Source organism: Drosophila takahashii, chromosome X (genome assembly GCF_030179915.1).
Source record: "Drosophila takahashii strain IR98-3 E-12201 chromosome X, DtakHiC1v2, whole genome shotgun sequence".
Taxonomy (NCBI): domain Eukaryota; kingdom Metazoa; phylum Arthropoda; class Insecta; order Diptera; family Drosophilidae; genus Drosophila; species Drosophila takahashii.
The window spans coordinates 23,736,216-23,754,883 of NC_091683.1; the positions used below are offsets into that span (position 1 = coordinate 23,736,216).

The 18,668-nt window shown below is 37.7% G+C and overlaps 1 long non-coding RNA gene across 2 annotated transcripts; it reads right to left on the reverse strand.

The window, feature by feature from the left end:
- Positions 1–13,784: 13,784 nt before the first annotated feature.
- On the reverse strand, positions 13,785–14,679 carry LOC138913812 (uncharacterized). 2 transcript variants are annotated; one of them, XR_011419655.1, is made up of 4 exons: positions 14,526–14,679; positions 14,253–14,451; positions 14,004–14,195; positions 13,785–13,943 (listed from the first exon to the last, which is right to left on the reverse strand). It is a non-coding gene; the product is annotated as an uncharacterized lncRNA (long non-coding RNA). The 2 variants fall into 2 exon arrangements; XR_011419654.1 differs by having other exon boundaries at positions 14,004–14,192; positions 14,526–14,677.
- Between the last annotated feature and the right edge of the window lie 3,989 nt (positions 14,680–18,668).

The window sequence follows — 18,668 nt, forward strand, 5'->3', positions numbered from 1 at the left end:
TTGTCAGCTCTAATTAACAATTACAAGTTGGCCCAAGTGGCCAGGAGATTTGGAGTCTGCATTGTGTGGCGTTTTAAATTACATTTCTTAAAGGCCCCGCGTGAGCACAGTGCTGGTCGTAATAATAGGACTTGGGTTTGCAGTGAAAAGTTAAACAATAAACTATTAGAAAACAAAGTTTCGTATTCAATATAACTAGTAATTGAAAGAAAATAATTTCAATTTCTTAAAAAGTTCCGTAAATACTTATTTTATTTAAATTTTTTTGAAACACCTACATTAACAATTTTTTTTATAAAAAATTGAACCCATTTTTTATGGACGTTTGAAATAAATTAATTGTTTATCTAAAACATTGCAAGTTCATATATACTTAAAGTTCAAAAAGTTCGATAAATTCGCTAGAAAAGACTACAGTTAGTTTTTAAAGCATACTTTTAGGTACCTTTTTAATTAATTTGAAAAACAATTTAAAAATTTCTTTTTATATCTTCAGAGTAGAATGTTTCCATTGTAATTCCTTCTGAAAACTATGCAACTATATTTAAAGTTCAAAGAGTTCGATATATTCGCTAAGAAAGACAACTACACTTTTTTTACTGCCTACTTAGAGGTGCCCTTTTTATTGATTTTAAATAATCGCTGATTGTAATTGCTTCTGAATCGATCAGGTTAGTAAACAAATCTTGGCGAAATATTACTACTAATATCTAGACCGCAGCTGTAGGAAAGTAAGTATGCAAAAAGGCATCGTTTTCGACCAGATTCTGGCCAGACGTCCTGATGGGATATGGACGTGGGCGTCGATGAGGAATGGGTGGTGGGTTGAATGTCAGCCAGTCGATGATGTATTGCCGAACACCAATAAGCAAACCACAAGGAGGAGCAACGCACACACACAGGCAAGCACTGGGATTCCAGGAGGCGGGTGAAATCAAACAATTACTAATACACTGACATCGATTCCCACCCGCCGACGAGGCGACGGGGGAGGGATGATGAGGAGGCTGCAGGATGCAGGATTCAGGACTCTAGATTCGGGTTGGTGGGACGGAGTGATGGTGACATTGATGATTGCGGCTCGTCGGCGTCTGGAGACGCCGGAACGTGTGCTCGTAATAATCCTCTTGTCGCACAATGCTTGCCGAAACTTTAGACCTATACAATTATTAAATATCTTCCATAAGAACAATACGTGAATAAACAAGAAAAATGAATAATTTTTTCTTCACAACTTAGGCGTCTTACGTTTTTGAAATTTATAGATATTAATTATAATAGAATAATAAAACCACCTAACTTTATAATTTAAAAAATTTTTATCAATTAATATTTTCAAGTTGGTTTTATTTATTTTAAGTATTTTTTTTAAATAATTTTCAAATTTTTAGAGAACCTTATTTTATATTTCTGAACGTTGCTGTTTCGCCACCCGACGCTGCATTTAGCCCAAACTCCCAGGATCACACACACACAGGGACACCCATACACATACGAATGCCAACACCAATACCACCTTACCGCACCCAAACATCCAGACAAACATGTGTCGCCGTGTGTTGTAGCGAAAAGTGTAAAATAAGCATCAATCATCGCTTATTCGAGTTGTCATCAATCACACACACGCTGCACACACACACACATACGCACACGAAGGATACGCTGCGGTGACACCAACAACAACAACAACAATAGGAATAACAACAACACCAAAAACAGGAACAACTGAAAGCGAAGAGCCCACCGATGTCTCACCGTTGTTATCCTGGGTGGTTAGTTTTTGAGGCAGCGGCATCCGTATCTGCAAACTTGCAACCCCCATACCACCAGTGATGGTGATATCCCATAGCCAGATATTCAGTTGAAGGACTCGTTGAACCAGGATCTATTCGCAGGAACTAAAAAACATTATTATGGGAAATACGAGACACTTTTGTATCTATTTGAAGTGATCTTCCCCAGGAATAAAAATTAATTCTGGTAAAAACTTGATTCCTCAAAATAATACAAAAAATTTAAGCTGGTTCCATATCCTTAGAATCAAAAAAGTACCCAAGCTGCATTTATGTTAAATACATAACCTTTAAAATATTGCCTAATTATGATTTACACAAATTTTAAGCTTTACATCTTTATGGAAAAACCTTTAAAAAAATAGGAAAATTTAGAAAAAAATTATAAATATCAACGATTTTAGAATTTTTAAATAATGTTTCATTTAATTCATATACTGAGTCAAAATACAAGCTGTACCCTTTTTTTTCTAGCACTATTCACCACCACTAGCCGCCGTTCGCTTCGTTATCCTTCCGGTCATTGTCCTCCGGGGGGCATTTCTAATCCGTTTTGCGGGGCAAGTTATTAAATCATCAGGTTGCACGATCGCGCCTGTCACATGTCTGTCAACAGTCAGCGGCGCTCGAAAGCGCGTAACCAAATATCCAAATATCCGAATAACCGAACAACCGAATATCCGAGGACAACCCTCATCAAGGGGCCATATACTTTCTGGCATTCTGGGTGACTGCTGCGTGCGCCAAGGCGGAAAATAAAGATTTAATCGGCATTTATGGACATTTTGCAGACTTTTTACGATTATGCGCTCGTGTGACGGGAAGGCAAGCCAACGAGTTGTCAAACAACAAAAGGCAAGAGGGAGTTTCCCCTTAAGGGAGTGAACGAGTGGCGATAAGCGCGGAGTGGAGTGGATTGGGATTGCCATTGCCTAAAGAGCAAATTAATCTCCAGGACTTGTCCCAAACTTGTTCGTCAACTCGATATCTGTCAGCACTCTGCGAACGCTTGCCGATTGCCATTTGATTGTGGGGCAAAACGCACTGCGATTTAAATCGTTTTAAAATAAAGTATCCAAATAAAATCAGGCAAGTAATATCAGGGAATTCTTTAAAATTGGTTGCAGGGGTTAATATACAAATCAGAAAATAACACACCAAAAATTCTTCTTTATTATGTGTTAAAGTTATTTAATGATTAAAGTTATTCAACAAACGAATAATAAAATATAAATAAATAATAATATGAACTTACTCCACTTATTTTTTATAGTTTATTAATAATTTTAATACGATTACTTCTCTTTTATTAAATTGAATATATTATATCATACAAAAACAATATAAATAATTTTATTTACATTTTAATATTATGTTTCACTTCTTCAACATATTTATAATAATTTATTGATAATTGTTTCAAATTCACATAACATTGCGTTAAGAAAAATAAATTATATTGTGTTTTATTTAAATTGTCTAAAATACTATTATTTATATTATTTGTATTATTTATTTGAGATATAATACATGCGCGGATCCACGGGGGGTGATATGGGTGATATATCACCCCCACTCAGATGAAAAATGAACGGAATTTTGGTATTCGAAAAGTATGCACCAAAAAAATTGTTCTGATATCACCCCCCACAACAAAATCATATATCCGCAACTGATATAATTTAATGCATTTTGAAAATCGAATCATCTAATATATTACATTTTAGGTACTAAGTGCTAAGCAAAATTTTCCAGTGCAGCAACGACTTTCTGGTCAGCGGAAAACAATTGCCCTGGTAAATGGGAGCGGGTTTCAATTTCATTTCGGGGCAACAATGGTGTTATGCTAAAACGGATCCGGCCCTAATGTTTTTACGTAACCACCCAGCCGGCGGCTGGCTGAGCCCCAACCCTCATATATAATCGAATAAAGTCACGCCGCTTTAACATTTGCGGTCAACACGTGAGGCTGTGCGGACATTTGGACATTTGGTTTTGGGTTTTCGGTTTCTACGGTTTTTTTGGGGAGATGGACAGGTAAACCGGGTGACCCGATCACTATGGACGGCAGTCCATGTAGTGACGAAGCGCACCAGGAGGGTGTGCGAAGGCGACTACTATATATACACGAAGAAATGAAAATCTACTGTGATGGTCCGATCATAATGAATGATACACCTATCGAAAGGTATTGCGAAAACTAACAGGATTGCATACCAAGACTCTAAGAAAATCAATTGGCTTGGGAGAGAGAGCGGTGAAAGTAAAAAAGTGAATATTTCGAAATTTGGAGCTGTTGGGGCCGGTGGGGATAATTGCCCCCTCTCAATGTTTTAGTTGTATTCCTTTTGAAAATACCCGTCGAATGAGGTGTCATTTGTCAAAATCCGACGCTCCGTTCAAAAGTTATAGCCAAAATAAGATTTTCTTCGTCTTCCCAAAATGAAAATTTAATTCTGTTTGTCAGTTTGTCAGTTTGTCAGTTTGTCAGTTTGTCAGTTTGTCAGTTTGTCAGTTTGTCAGTTTGTCAGTTTGTCAGTTTGTCAGTTTGTCCAAAACATGTTTTCTAAGTTTTGAAAATTTGATATGACGTTCATCACATCGATATAAAAAACTTTTGTTCTACCACTTTTGGAAAAACTCGCTAGTTTAGCGGGAAAACAGCTATAAGTAGCTAAAATTCGGAAAGCCGTAACTTCTATACTACTAAAGCTACAGACTTGTGCTGCATCTCGTTTGAAAGGTATTTTGAAATGCTATAAACGCCATTTATATGCAACTTGTGTAAATGTAATAGTTAAAAAAATATGAACAAAAGACAATTTTTTAAAACTTTTTTTTTAGCTTTTTTTTATTTTTTTCAAAAACGGCTCTAACGATTTTCTTTAAAACTTTAAACTGTATAGCCCTTGAGATTCCTTAAATTTTGGTATATAACACATTACTGTAAAAAGTCACGTTTAAAAGTTATTTTTATACGAAAATAGCCACTTTTGCAAGCTCGAACTACTAACGCTCCCTGAGTATTGAATTTTGTGTGAGGGTATCCGAACTGTATTTTAGGGTCATGGAATCAGTAAATTTGCACTTAAGAGTTCCATATAGGAATCTTTTGTTCTACGACTTTTGGAAAAAGCCGCTACTTTAGCGGGAAAAAGCTAAAAATAGCTACATTTCGTTAGTTTGTAAGTTCTACACTACTAAAGGTACAGACATGTGCTATACCTCGTTTAAAAGGTATTTTGAAATACTTCAACGCCTTTTTAACTGAATTCGTTAAAATACAATAGTTTAAAAATTATGATTTATGACCAATTTAAATTTAAATGTTTATATTAGCACCTATGAGAGCAAAAGTAAACAAACAAAAACTTCTGATATCAAATAAAAACACCTCTTAACGAGGTAAAAAACTAGTGACGAACGCACCTTCAACATACAAAAGTTCTGATATCAACATTTGTGACGAAAAATTATTACACTCGTCATTAAATAGACTTTCTAATATTTTCTCATTCGGCACGCTGCAATAGAAAATGCCTGTGAAGGGAAAAAGGCTGGAATAGTTTGCTAGGGCGGGCCGAATGAGAAAATATTAGAAAGTCTATTTAATGACGAGTGTAATAATTTTTCGTCACAAATGTTGATATCAGAACTTTTGTATGTTGAAGGTGCGTTCGTCACTAGTTTTTTACCTCGTTAAGAGGTGTTTTTATTTGATATACGATACGATGCGCTACGCTCATTGTGTGTGAGCCAAACAAAGTTGCGGCAAAAAGGCTGCAGGACATGTGCACGAAATTAATTTTCAGGGCAGCCGGATGAAGGACGTGAAGTGAAGGATAGGAGCAGTAGCAGAAGCGCCAGCGACGACGTCGCCGCTCTTTTTAATCCAACATGATATCGCCCACAAAATGCAAAGCGGCCGAGGTCACTCCATTGTACAGTGGGACCTCGATACTGTGACTGTGAATAAATCCAGTGTCACTCGATAGCTAAAACATCGAAAATTCCCTTTGGAAATGCGAAATGTAATTGGTTTTGTAATTTAGTATTTAATTTTTTGTAATACCCCATTTAGATAATTTTATAAAAATATTTAAATGCAACCCTATATCTTGAAAGTTAACTAAAATATGTTGTACCATTTTTTATCGATAAACCATCGATATATTTATCAAGGCTTCCTCACTACTTGTAAATTAAAAGTTTAAAATGAAACTTTTTATTTTATATTTATTAATCAAATATGTGGAAATTTGAAAACAGTATTTTCCTTTCGATTAACAATTTAATCCATTTAAAAAATTTGAGAATCAAATAAATTAAAATGAAGTAGGGGAGAGTGGGGGATTTTCGTCACAGGGGCAATTTCGTCACCTGCAATATCTCGGAATCCATAAGTCGTAAAAATATATAATTTTTTTGTTTTAGTCCTTTAAGACGGCCAGACACATCCAATGCATTTGTTTTGCACAGAAGGCCAAGATAACTAAGCTATAATATTAAATGTGTTTTAACAGTTCAAAAGCTACATTTAGTTCTCGACGAAATTTTTTCTGTATGCCACAATTCAAAAGGAATAAGATACACGATTTTTTATATAATACACAGTGCTATAATGTGCATTTCTGCGTCAGTGATTTTTAACTTCGCGCCTAATTTCAGAAGAAAAATAATTATTTCTAAAAAAGTACTGTCTGGGGAAATTTTGCCACCCTACGCTAAGGGTAAATTCGCACCTTTTTTAAATACACATTTTTATATTTGACGAGCTGGCTAACGAACAGACTACCAGCAGCAGCAACAAATATAGGACGTCAACAAAAATGGTACGCTTGATCAGTGTAGCATATTTACAGGCGTTAAACTCCCTACATTTTTCAGGTGACGAAATTGCCCCGGTGGTGTGGTGATTTTACCCCCCTGTGTGGCGAGATTGCCCCAGTATATTGGTTTTACATTTTATTTTTTTATAAATCACCAAGGTAATTAAAAAAATAGGGTAATGTCACATTTTAAAGCTTGGTGCTAACCGCATTCAACAATAAAAATAGAAATATGATAACGTGTCTCAAGATGGACAAAAAATAGCTTTGAAAAAATGCTGACGAAATTCCCCCACTCTCCCCTATGGTAAATTATAGCCATTTTGGAGGCAGCAGCGCTTAAATAGCATTTTTATTCGATTTAGGAAGTCAGACTGTATTTGCAAGCGGATCCTTGGCACGGACGTGGCTGTTCGCCGTTCTCCTTTCGCCGTCCACTGGCCAACTGCAAAAATCCGAAAGCGGATTAAACGTATTCGTGAGAATTCGTCAACGATTTCACACCTGTTCGACGGGCCACGAATACGGGGATACAGGACCTCAATCACGGCCCCTCTCGTCCGGAATGGCATAAAATGCCAATTAGAATTTCAAGTTCGCAGTCCGTTGGTCCGCCTTAAGCGCTCGGTGTTTTTGGGATGGAAAGGCCCCCATTCACATCCCTGCTATATATCTCGACTTTTCGCAACGCAAATTGTTTATCGCCCCCAGGGCTCTTTATTAACTTTACGGCCAGTCGGCCCACTGAGAACTGACCTCTCTCTCTCTCTATCTCTCTCTGTTTTGCCAGGGGCTCGACTTTCATCCCATCCCTCGACTTTCGATTTCCATCCGCTTCGATTCGATTCGATTGGATTCCATTCGATGGGATCCCCACTTCTCCAGTTCTCAGATCCTTTGGCCAGCTTATGCCAGCTCTTCCCTCCTGTCGTCCTGCCATTTTTTTGTTGGTCAACGCGTAACGCGGAAATGCACTCAAAATATTAAATGCTTCAGTAGTTTGCAATTATTGCGGGAGGCGCTGCTGCCTTGTGCTTAATTCATAATGCGCATCGAACTCAAGCTGGTAAATGGGAAATGGAAAATGGGCAATGGGCGATGGGGAGTTGGAGTTGTAGGGCGGAGTTTTTCGGCCAGGCCTCTTGGTTCTCAGGGAGTGTGGGCCCATCGAAGAGGAGTTTTCCGAGTATTGGGGTCTGGGGAAACCATAAAACATTAAAAGGCCAACTGCTTTGGGTGGGCAAAAATTGAGCATATGAGTGAGGCTTAATTAAAGGACTATTATTTTTTTGTAGTGAAAATGTTGAAGAAAATATAATAATTAATTTTATTAAAAAAGGCAAAATATATTTCTTTTTTTTAATTACAAAATTAATGTACAATTTAAATTAAATTTTTCATTATTATGGGGAAATTATGATGAAAATATGAAGAAAAAATGATACAATTTTGATGAAACATGTGCGGATCCACGGGGGTGATTTGGGTGATAGGTTTGAGACAGATTTAGGAATTTTGGTATTTAAACATTAAGCAACAAAAAATTGTTCTAATATCACCCCACACAACAAAATCCTAGATCCGCCACTGTGATGAAATTATGGTTATATTATAATGAAATTATGATCAAATTATTATGAAATAAATAAAATATTATCCAAAATTAATTTAATTTCTTAAAAAATCAAGCAAACTATTTTGAGTAAATTACAAATGAGTAAATTTTGAGTAAACAAATTTTTAAATTGTGGGAAAGAGGGAAAGAAACCGCCTCAATCGCAGAAAACCAATTCAAAGAGGCATAATTTCATGTTCCATATGCCAAAAACCAAATCTCTACACGAAATTAGCGCATTAAATTGGCCAAATGGGAGGGGGTGTGCCGATGGCATATTTCCCAGTGTGTGTGTGTAACATGGCAAACCATAAATATAAATTCCCAGGCGCTTTACGAGCCGGCAGCAAAAAGAAGGCAAAAGGATTACATGCCACAAGGAGCAGGAGCGCAGGCTTCGATAAAGCAAAGTCTATGAGATTTACGAGCAGATTTCAAGAGTTACAAATACATACATGAGTTTGGCCTAGGAAGCTGAGAAAGGACAGGGAAAGGGGGATGGAGGGGGGATGAAAAGCCGATACAAGGATACGCACAGCCGCAGGACACGGATTTTATGTCCTGGACGACGGCGTCAAGTTGCCAAGAGCAAAACTTTCAATTGCATTTCGGCCAAGTTTCGTTCGGCTTATCTTTATTATCGCCGCTGTTATTATCCTGGCCCCCAAGTCGTAGAGGTCCTTGGCCAAATTCCCCTTCCTGAATCCTGAGTCCTGAATCCCGAATGCTGGGCCGCCTCATAAAGTATGTCATGTGTCATAAATGACAGATTCTTAGGCATACTTCATTGATCCCTTTGGCCGTCTCGTTTTTACGACGCTCCTTGCTAAATTGTTGCAGTATCTGTTGCCAACACACACACATACACATACACCTATCCTGGCACGCACACTGTGGCAGGCAGACAGGATACCAGACACACACATTCACACGCGAGTTGTGCGTGTTTGAAGTTTGCTTTTGATAAATGAATGGATTTTCAAAGGCGACGTTAATGAAATACGCACACAGGCACAATCACGAGCAAGGATGCCAGACGCCGAAGGATTCCATCGCTCCAGGAAGCACACATGTGTGTGTGTGTGTGTGCTGTGCGCCCCCTGTACATCCTTCAATCTATCAAACTCACGTGTCCGTCGTGTCTCAATTTACTTGCTTAGTTGCTGCTCAACTTGCGGCGCTTTTGCTCCTTTTACGGACACTGAAACCGAAACCGAAGCGGTTGCCCGGCATTTTGATAGAGTCCATTTTGGCATATTTATGAAGTCCTGGCGGTGAAAGGACCTCGGTGAGAGAGAGCAGAAAGAGCAAAGTGCCCAGCAGGATTAGCATTAGCAGGCGGAAGTACATACATTAGATGATCGGAAAGTTCTTAAAATTTTATTTATTTCTAGTTTATTTATTATATTTATTATTTTTTATACAAAAAAAAATTGGAAAATTAGCTAGTTTAACTTTATTTAACCTGCTAAATAATACTTTTACAGAGTTTTAGAAAGGAATTTTAAAATTATATATATACAGTACGGGAATGTAAATTCATAGCTAATTTTAAATGTTTGAAATAAAAGTATGGCTACGTTCTGAAAAGTTTACAAAGCAATTGCATTTGTTCAAGAATGAAACTTTCAAAGGAAACTTCCTTAAGAATGTCCTTTAAAATTGCTATGAATTAATCGCCATATTTGCCTCTTCAAAGGCTTTGTAAGCTCTACATTCTATACCTATGGAACATAGATGCAGTGCAGGTAAACAAGTGCAACTGCCTCGACAATTGCCTAATGATTCTCCCAGCTGCGCGGCTCAAAAGTGTGCCAAAGGAAATCGAAGTATCGAGAAGAATCGTTGCCAAGGCAAAGGAAGCCAAAAGCCAAAGGCAAAGCCAAAAGCAAAAGCGAACGCATTAAAAGCAACTTAATAATTCAGATCAAAATCACCAATCAGCGCAGCCGACATGTTGACAAACGATGCCGCCGACACCACCAACCTACCATCTTACTATACCATCTCTAACCATACCAATGGCATACCAGCTTCTGAGGAAAGCAGGGAAAAGCCGGTAAGGAAAGCCAGGAAAAGCGAAAGGCAAGAGGAGGCAGGGAAGGCACCATCGACAGCGACGACGACAAGAGATTTACATTTTCAAAATCGAATGGCGGCATAAGCCACCGCAAAGCAAAAGACACGCAAGCACAGCCATAATGAAATCCACGATAAACAAGATAAACGAACACAAAAAGAAGAGAAACAGTCACAGACAAACAATGCGTGGAAATTATAACGAATCGGAAAAGTCTCTTTTTCTGACAAAAACATTTCCTAATATTTCACCAAAGACCTTTAAAAAACTACAAGAGTTATGCCAACTTTTTAAGTTGAATAGTTCGCTTGTTTCAAATTAAAACAAAAAAAATGTAATTCTGCTTAAAAATCCTTAACAAGTGATTATTGAAATAATTTTAAATATTTAATATTAAAATATTAATACAAAATAATTAACGCCACCATTAAATAATATAATTTTTAATAATTCATTTTTCATATTTATTGTATTTATTAATAATCATAACAAGTGCCTAATTATTGAAATAATTGTAAATATTAAATAACAATACAAAAAAATTTACGTTTTCATTAATTTATATTTTTTAAAAAATGTATTCTTTTATATTTATTATATCTTTGTTTATATATTGTAAATTTGTCCAAAGATTAGCTTTTTGCGACCTTTTTTTATTATAGAGAAGTTTATAATACTTTAAATTAATTGCATTTAACTAAATTACTTTTAAAAAACATGAAAATCAATTAAAAATTAATACATCAATCTTTATTTTTTAAGAAAATCACCCACGCCAAGTGAAAGAGTATTTGCTCACAAAACAAAAAAAAATAAAGGAACCACCGAGCAACAGCCAGCTGCCTTGGCGACGATGGCTAAAATATTTATATCTATTTCAGCTTGGCCGCTTTATACAATTTCTATTTTGTCACACGACACGGCTCCCCATACCCCAACCTCCCAATTCCAGACACTCAATGCCTCCTCGCAACACCCACTTTTACTTCCACGATGTCTTCGTTTGCAATCAATGAAAGATTTATGACAATACATCGAAGGAGTGGAGTAAAGGACCTCGAACCGAACGGGAACGGCGGGGAGGCAGTTCCACATATTGTACCGAGGAATTTGTTTTTATGTCACATCATTATTTTTATTATGCCGCTGCCACTGCCACTGGCCTGTTATTCGAGAGTGATTAGTGGCTAAAAATGGCTACGATAACATCGGTGTTTTGCCAACAGAGTGGACCTGTTTTCATATTTTGTCGCTGGTAAACCAGAAGAATTTTTTTTATTTTTCACAATTGTATTTATGCCATTTTGCTCTGTTTATTAATACCTATCGAAAATTAAAAGAAAATTTTAAAATCGGACTATTCATTAAAAAGTTATGAGCAATTAATGAATTTTATGCTAGATGGCGCCACTTTCGAGCGACTGCTTAATTTGCTGCTTGCATATCTCCATCTCTCTCACGCCCATTCAGCTAAGTAACAGGTATATCGTTCCTTCCTGTTAATATTGTGATTTTACATTTTAAGGACCGAAATTACCTTTCCAAAATATTAATTATTAAATTAAAATTGCTTAAGGGTTCACCCTACGTTGAAGTAAACAAATATGCCCATAATGAGCGATGGGTGGCGGTAGGAAAAATCCGGTGATATTGGGTTACCCAAATACATATAGCTCTCCAGTAACTGAAATGGATTAAAGTCAAAGGCAGCGTCGTGCTTTCTGGCTCTACTCCGGGATCGCAATCGATCAATTCAATTAGCAATCGGAGCAAGGATGTCAAGAGTTCCGGATGGTATACATATATGGTCTATATACAATATTCACTCCCACAATCGGCGATAACTCCATTTGGCCGGGGCTTTTGCTTTTGCCTTTCGGAAGCTGCAGTCGTTTGTAAGTGGAAACTCTCAGTGCGTGTAAAATGCCTTTCCAGTGTGTGTGGGTGTGTGTGTTGTTGGGTGTGTTACAACATCCACAACAACGCAAACAACAAAGGGAAAGAGTTGGACAACAATGAAATGCTTTTAGCCTGCGAAACTGCCAACTGAACAGCGCCAAACGAAATTAAGTTAACAACAAAGTGAGGCAGCGAGGAAAACTTTTCTGCACTGTTTTTATTGAAAATTGAGTTAAAAAACTGAAAGTGTCAACGGGGTCGAGACATCGTATGTGTATTCGTGTTTTCGCATGTTTGTCGCATGTCCTGAATGCCTGAATTTCCGCCCACTTGTCCCGCAAAAGTAGGCAACACTATTAGCCAAACGCCAACTCATCGCCCAAAGTCAATGGAGACTCGACTCTGGCCTCTTAACGATCCGCAAGTTGTGTCCAGTTATGTTTTACAATCCACTTACACCGAATTCTTTAGTTCGAAGAGTTTTTAGTAAAAGCTTTCCATCGATTTCAGACGGCGATGCAAAGAAGAAACGACGTGTGCCCAATGCAAGATAGGCGTGTGACCACAGGCATGCTTTGTGATTGCACTTAATCTAAATGTATTTAAGAAGATTGAAAATCCTATAATAATACATATAGATAAATATCTAACCAATGACTTAATTGAGTGGGGGTATTCCTGAAGATCCTCCATTTGCTCAGCAAACTTTCGAGACATTGGAATGCCAATAAAAGTTGGAAGATACACGGCAGGGCATGGACATTCCGAAAAGGATGCTGAAATCAGCGCAGATCAATGTATGCGTGTGCGCATAAAATTTATGAATTATTGAATCTATGAAAATATGAACATCACGCTCGCTCCCCCGCCGCCGCCAAACTATCCGAGACAGACGGAGACGGAAGACAATCGCACAGGACGAACTTACAGTTATGCAGAAAAAACCGATGGGGGGGCGTGGTCGTGGGCGTGCGTGTGCTGGAATATGCACAGAATTTCATTAAGACGACTTCGTTCGCCGTTTTCATACCCTGCCCCAAAGAGAACTATGATTTCTATAGTATGATATGATAGTCTATCTCTTTTTATAGTTTTTACATTTAAATGTTTCAGGGTTTTCATCAAAGTCGTTACAGTACGAGAATTTGGCAAAAATATTTGGGTTCTGAGTTGATTCTTAAAATGTTATATGTATAGAAGAAATATAAGGATTTGTAAAATTCTGTTTTAATCGATTAATTTTTAGCTTCGATATAGCAAGCTCTGCTATAAATAGAACAAATTAAAATATAATCAAATATTTTATTTATTGATAATATTTTTTACAACATAAGCCAAAATTAGAGCATTCCAGGCTTCGGCAGTTTCCCAGTTTCCCCATCCCTTCCGTATAAACAAGTTTGCGCATTGGTCCGCGTTTGTTGTTTGCCAAAGTTTGTTCATCTGCTTCGACGTGTTTGTCGATGGCTTAGACCTCCGACCTGAAGTGCGGGATTAATACAACCCCTCTCTCTCTCTCTCTCTCTCCCTCAGATCAAAAACTTTTCTAATAATTTCTTTCTGATGAATTTCGTTTACATAGCAGAAGGGGACAATATTTAATGTGCTCCTTTAGGTTTATAAGCATCACAACAAATATATACAAATTATGATTAGTGGACAACCGATGCAATCTTCATATCCAGCGGGACAGGTACCATCGGTTAAAAAAATAAAACAATCCAGAACTGTGAAATCAAGTTGTTTCGGTTAATCTGTTAGAATACAAAAACATTGTATCAACTTACCCACAGGAATGAAACAAAAGGGATAAGTGAATTCTATCAAGGCGATTCCTAGCATGGGTGCATAAAACGATCTTCTTGAGTTCAGAACCTCTAAGTCGTTCGACTGGATATTGGCGCTGTCATCTGGCCAGAAAATTGCCTAGAAACCAGGCATCCTTCTGTGTGTGTGTGTGTTCTTTTTTTAAGAGTCTGCTTGGGGTTATGACTTTTAGTAGATGGGTGGAACGGGTTCACGGTTTGAGGTCTTACCAATTTCACGTCGATCCGTCGAAAGCCAATTTCTTAGGCCATTGCCTTCCCGTCGTCAAAGAAGCAATGGCCAAATGAAGCATGTGTGTGAGTGTATGTATGAATGTATGTGGTATGTGTGTGAGTGTGCGTGTGTTTCGGGGTCGAAGGGTGAGTTGCGAGTTGGTTTACCACATCACGTGAACCAAGCAAAAAAATTCTAGGCAATAAACAGAATATTTTAATTTTTATATAGTTTTTTTTTCAAATTTTTTGTTTTTTTTTTCTACCTACCCGTCGTTTACTTGGAATTTTGAAAAAATTTTGATTTTGTGGGCCGAAACTAGTAGTACTCCAGACGAGCTCTGGTGGCAAACTGAATGTGTTCCGTATGGGGTTCGGCTACATGACTTTGACAGTTCTCATAAACCAATTCCAAGGATAGTGTGATCTATAATTCCACGAGCCTTACTAGAAATATTTTATATAACAATGTTTCATAAATAATTTATATTTCACACTATTGTAACTTACTTATTTTTATAAATATTTTATATTACAAATATTTTAAATATTTTATTTTTCCCATCCCCAATTCAAAGTCTCAATAAGGATTAAGTAAATTGGTCCATAATACTAGTATTGCTTTATTTTCCAGACAATCAAATCATTTTATCAGATCAGCTTATTTCAGGACCAAGGACCAACTAAAGTGGGATCCTTAAATGGATTCAAGTCGCCGAGTTGTGGCACACGTGGCATGTCCTTCACCCGATTGTCCACTAATGCGAACTGCAAACGGATAACTGCGAGTATGAATTATGCACATTTACTTGCGATGTGTTCCGTTCCACTTTCAGATGCACAAGCCGGCTAACCAAGCATCTTGTCGTGCCCTTTGAACTCGTCGTCCCCTCTCTCTCGCACCCCCAACCATCCGTCTCTTTCATCCGCTGTCGCCCCATCTCGCTCTGATGTTATTCCGCTGTGCGTGTTTGCATTTTGTGCGTGGCGCTGAGCGCCTCCTTTGCGTCGTCCTCGCACAGATGAGGTCACAAAAAAAGGGCGGAGAATTGGGGCATTTTTACATTTTTTTTTAAGTTATTGCAAAAGTATATTTATTATATTTTTAAAAAAGTAATTATTTGAATAATAAAGTAACAAAAGAAATTTGTATTTAAAATTAATTTATTTTATTTTATTTTTTATTCATTTTTCCTATAACTTTGAAAATGATTTTATTATCAACTAAGTTTCAAAAATTTGTAGCCCAAAAAAATGCTAGGAAATCATTTCAACTAAAACTAAATAATCTAAAAAAAAACCTTAAATTAAATTGTTTTGTTACTATATTTTTATTTCCATATAATTTTTTTATACTGCGAGCTATTGCCTTGACCAGCAATGTGTATCCGTAATCCATTTAATTCAACCAAGCGACCATGCCAGCTGTGCGTGTGTGTGTGTGCCTTTGGCATTATCAACTCATAAATATTTATTGAATTTTAAGAAATTTTCAAAAATGGCTACAGCAGTAGCCACACGAGGAGCAGCCAAGGAGCAGCAGGAACTCAATCTGCGGGGCAGCCGATGACTTGTTGTCCTGCCAGCGTATCCGTCATCGATTTCGATTGCCTCGCTCCGCTTCGCCGGCTTCTTAGTCATTCCCCCCGGTGGTTACCCGGTTTTCCTCGCTTTTCCCTGCCTCTTACCCCCCGGAAAACATCGTAGCCTCGGATCCTGACCCCAAGTTCGGTCGCCACATCCTTTTGCATTCTCTTATTTGGATTATAATTTTTTCCATTTCACATGTGAGTGCATTCCTCCTTGGTGGTCATCACACACATCCTCGCCAGTCGCTTGGTCACTTGTCAATTTCCATTTTCATTTCGTCGCTGGAAGATGCCGGCGTGGACCCCGAATCGCGTAATCTCAGCTGAAAAGTGGCGAAAGGGATTGGGGGATGGTCGACTTGGAGTGGACGAGTTAGACAAGGCCATCGATTCGAGGGGCTAATGGAATTCGATTCAAGTTTAAACAAATTGAAATACAAATCAATACGTTGAGAAATGGCTGAGCAAAGACCCTATTTTGTATAAGAAGGTGTAGGTAATTATGGCCACATTTTTGCAGATTTTGAAAAGTGTAAATGCCATTTATTTGTGTTTATAAATACCTATCGAAATGTAAAAGAAAATTTTAAAATCGGATCACTCATCAAAAATTTACGAGCAAATACGGAATTTTTCGCTGGATGGCGCCATTTTTAAGCAACTGATTTTGCATGCATGTCTCAATCTCTATCACACTCATTTAGCTAGGTAATGGGTATTTGATAGTCGAGGTTCTCGACTATAGCGGACTCTCTTGTTTTAAAATATATGGAACAGCTTGCTATAGATTTTTTATTAGAAATTAGTTGCTAAAAGTAATTAATTAATTGTGATTATTTTACGGAATAAAAAATTATGATACAAGCCAAAAAAAATCGTTGCTTTTTAAAAAAAAATTTACCTTAGCCTTTGTACATTTTTGATATAGTACATTTTTCTTAACTTTGAAAATTCCCTCTTCGGCTTCCCATTTTTCCTTTCCCAAATGGGAGCGATTAATTGATTTTGGGACAGGAAGCTTTCGATCGATTCGAATTTCGAAGCCCAGTTTACAGTTTGCAGTTATCGTCCATTTTGGAGCATAATTCAGTTTGATATTCTTTGACTTGATTTCGCAGGAACTCAATCATTTCCATTTGCCAGCATGGACGAGTTGAGAGGTCGCAAGCAAATGCAATTTGGAAGCGGTGCATCTGGGAGTCATCGGTTACAGAGGGCTCACCTGTGACTCCTTAACCCCCTTAAGCCCCCCTCAGTGGGGGCCACCCTTAACCCCTCGATGATTGGACAGAGTGTCCTGGTCAAGCGGAGCTTTTCCAATTTTAATCGCATTAAATAGTCACTTAAGCGCCATCGCCCATTTCCCACCCCTTTTCGCCCCCCCTTTCGACCATTTGGAAGCACTGAGATTCAAAAACACCCAATTTCCCCCTCTGTTCGCCGATGCAAAATTAACTTGTTGATGTGGCAACGACGACGAAGCCGAAACAACTGACAGGACAAGAGGTAAACGTGAAAATCGGGTGTCGAAAGGGGTTTCAAGGGGTGTGGAATGGGAAAATCGGTAGGGGGCTCATTTACCGCCGCGTTGCCACGTTCAATGCTAGTTTGAAAATCGCTTCGTGTTCGAATCTTATTAGTGGTTTATAATTACAATTGTATACAGACCAATTACGTTACGAGATGAGTAACCGAAGGGAAGTGGAAGTGGAAGTGGATGGGTGGAAGGGAGTGGCTCATCAGGTGTGTGTATCTGTGTGGCTAATTAACCACCATCACAACTGGCCGTTAAGTGCCTGTGTGTGCACTCGAAAAATGCATACCTGTGCAAAGCAAAAAGCCCTATTAAATTTTATTTTAAAAAATTGTATATTTCAAAAATGGCTGTAATATAGTTTTATATTTATAATCATAGTTTTAGAACACTTTTTGACTATAAAATGAATTGTTAAAGTTAATAGTTAGAACATAGGTTTTCTTATTTAGGTAGAGCTAAATACAGACCTAATAATAAAACCGAAATTCGAAAATAATATTAGTAAACATATGGTCCCGAAATATTAATTATTGTTTGAGCATATTGTTAATATTGTTTTAAAATTCAAATACTTTGTAAATAATTTTTTATTAAAGTTTTAGAAAAATTGTAGCTTTCTTACTAACTTAATGATATACAAATTATTATTACTATTTTTTTCGAGTGCAAACCTGAGTGTGTGTGTTTAACTAGCAAGTCCAAGTATCCCGATAATGATGTTCATTTCGTAAGCAAATGTCATAACACAAACCACCCAGCAACCCACTCGCACATTTATGTAAATAGCGACTGAAATTTATGCATATGTATTTGTGCAGCTCAGAAGACAAAGAGCAAAGCCCCCAGAAGCCTTAGCCCACAGAACCCAAACCCAAACCCAAACCCACCCCACATCCCCTCCTCGAGTGTCCAAGTGCGCATATGCCTTGTAATTGAATCCACGTCTGAAATCTGTCTGTGGTCGATAATTTCATTTGGGGCTCCATTTTGAATACAAATTTATCGGCTAGCAACTCCGTGACACGTTCCAAGAAACCACATCACGATATGCCGATATTCGGCCGCCCCCTTGATGGAGATTGAAATATTTGCCATTTCTGAGCACTATTCTCAGACGGGCGCTACTAATTGGAATAGTTGGTTGTGGCAAGTATGTATGGCCATGTAGCGCGCGACTTGATGGATAATGTGTGCGGTATCAGAATTTTGAACCCAATATCTGAAATAAAGTTCCACTATTCTCCCAACCAATTTTATTTTTGTAAATTCTCAATTCAAAATGCCATC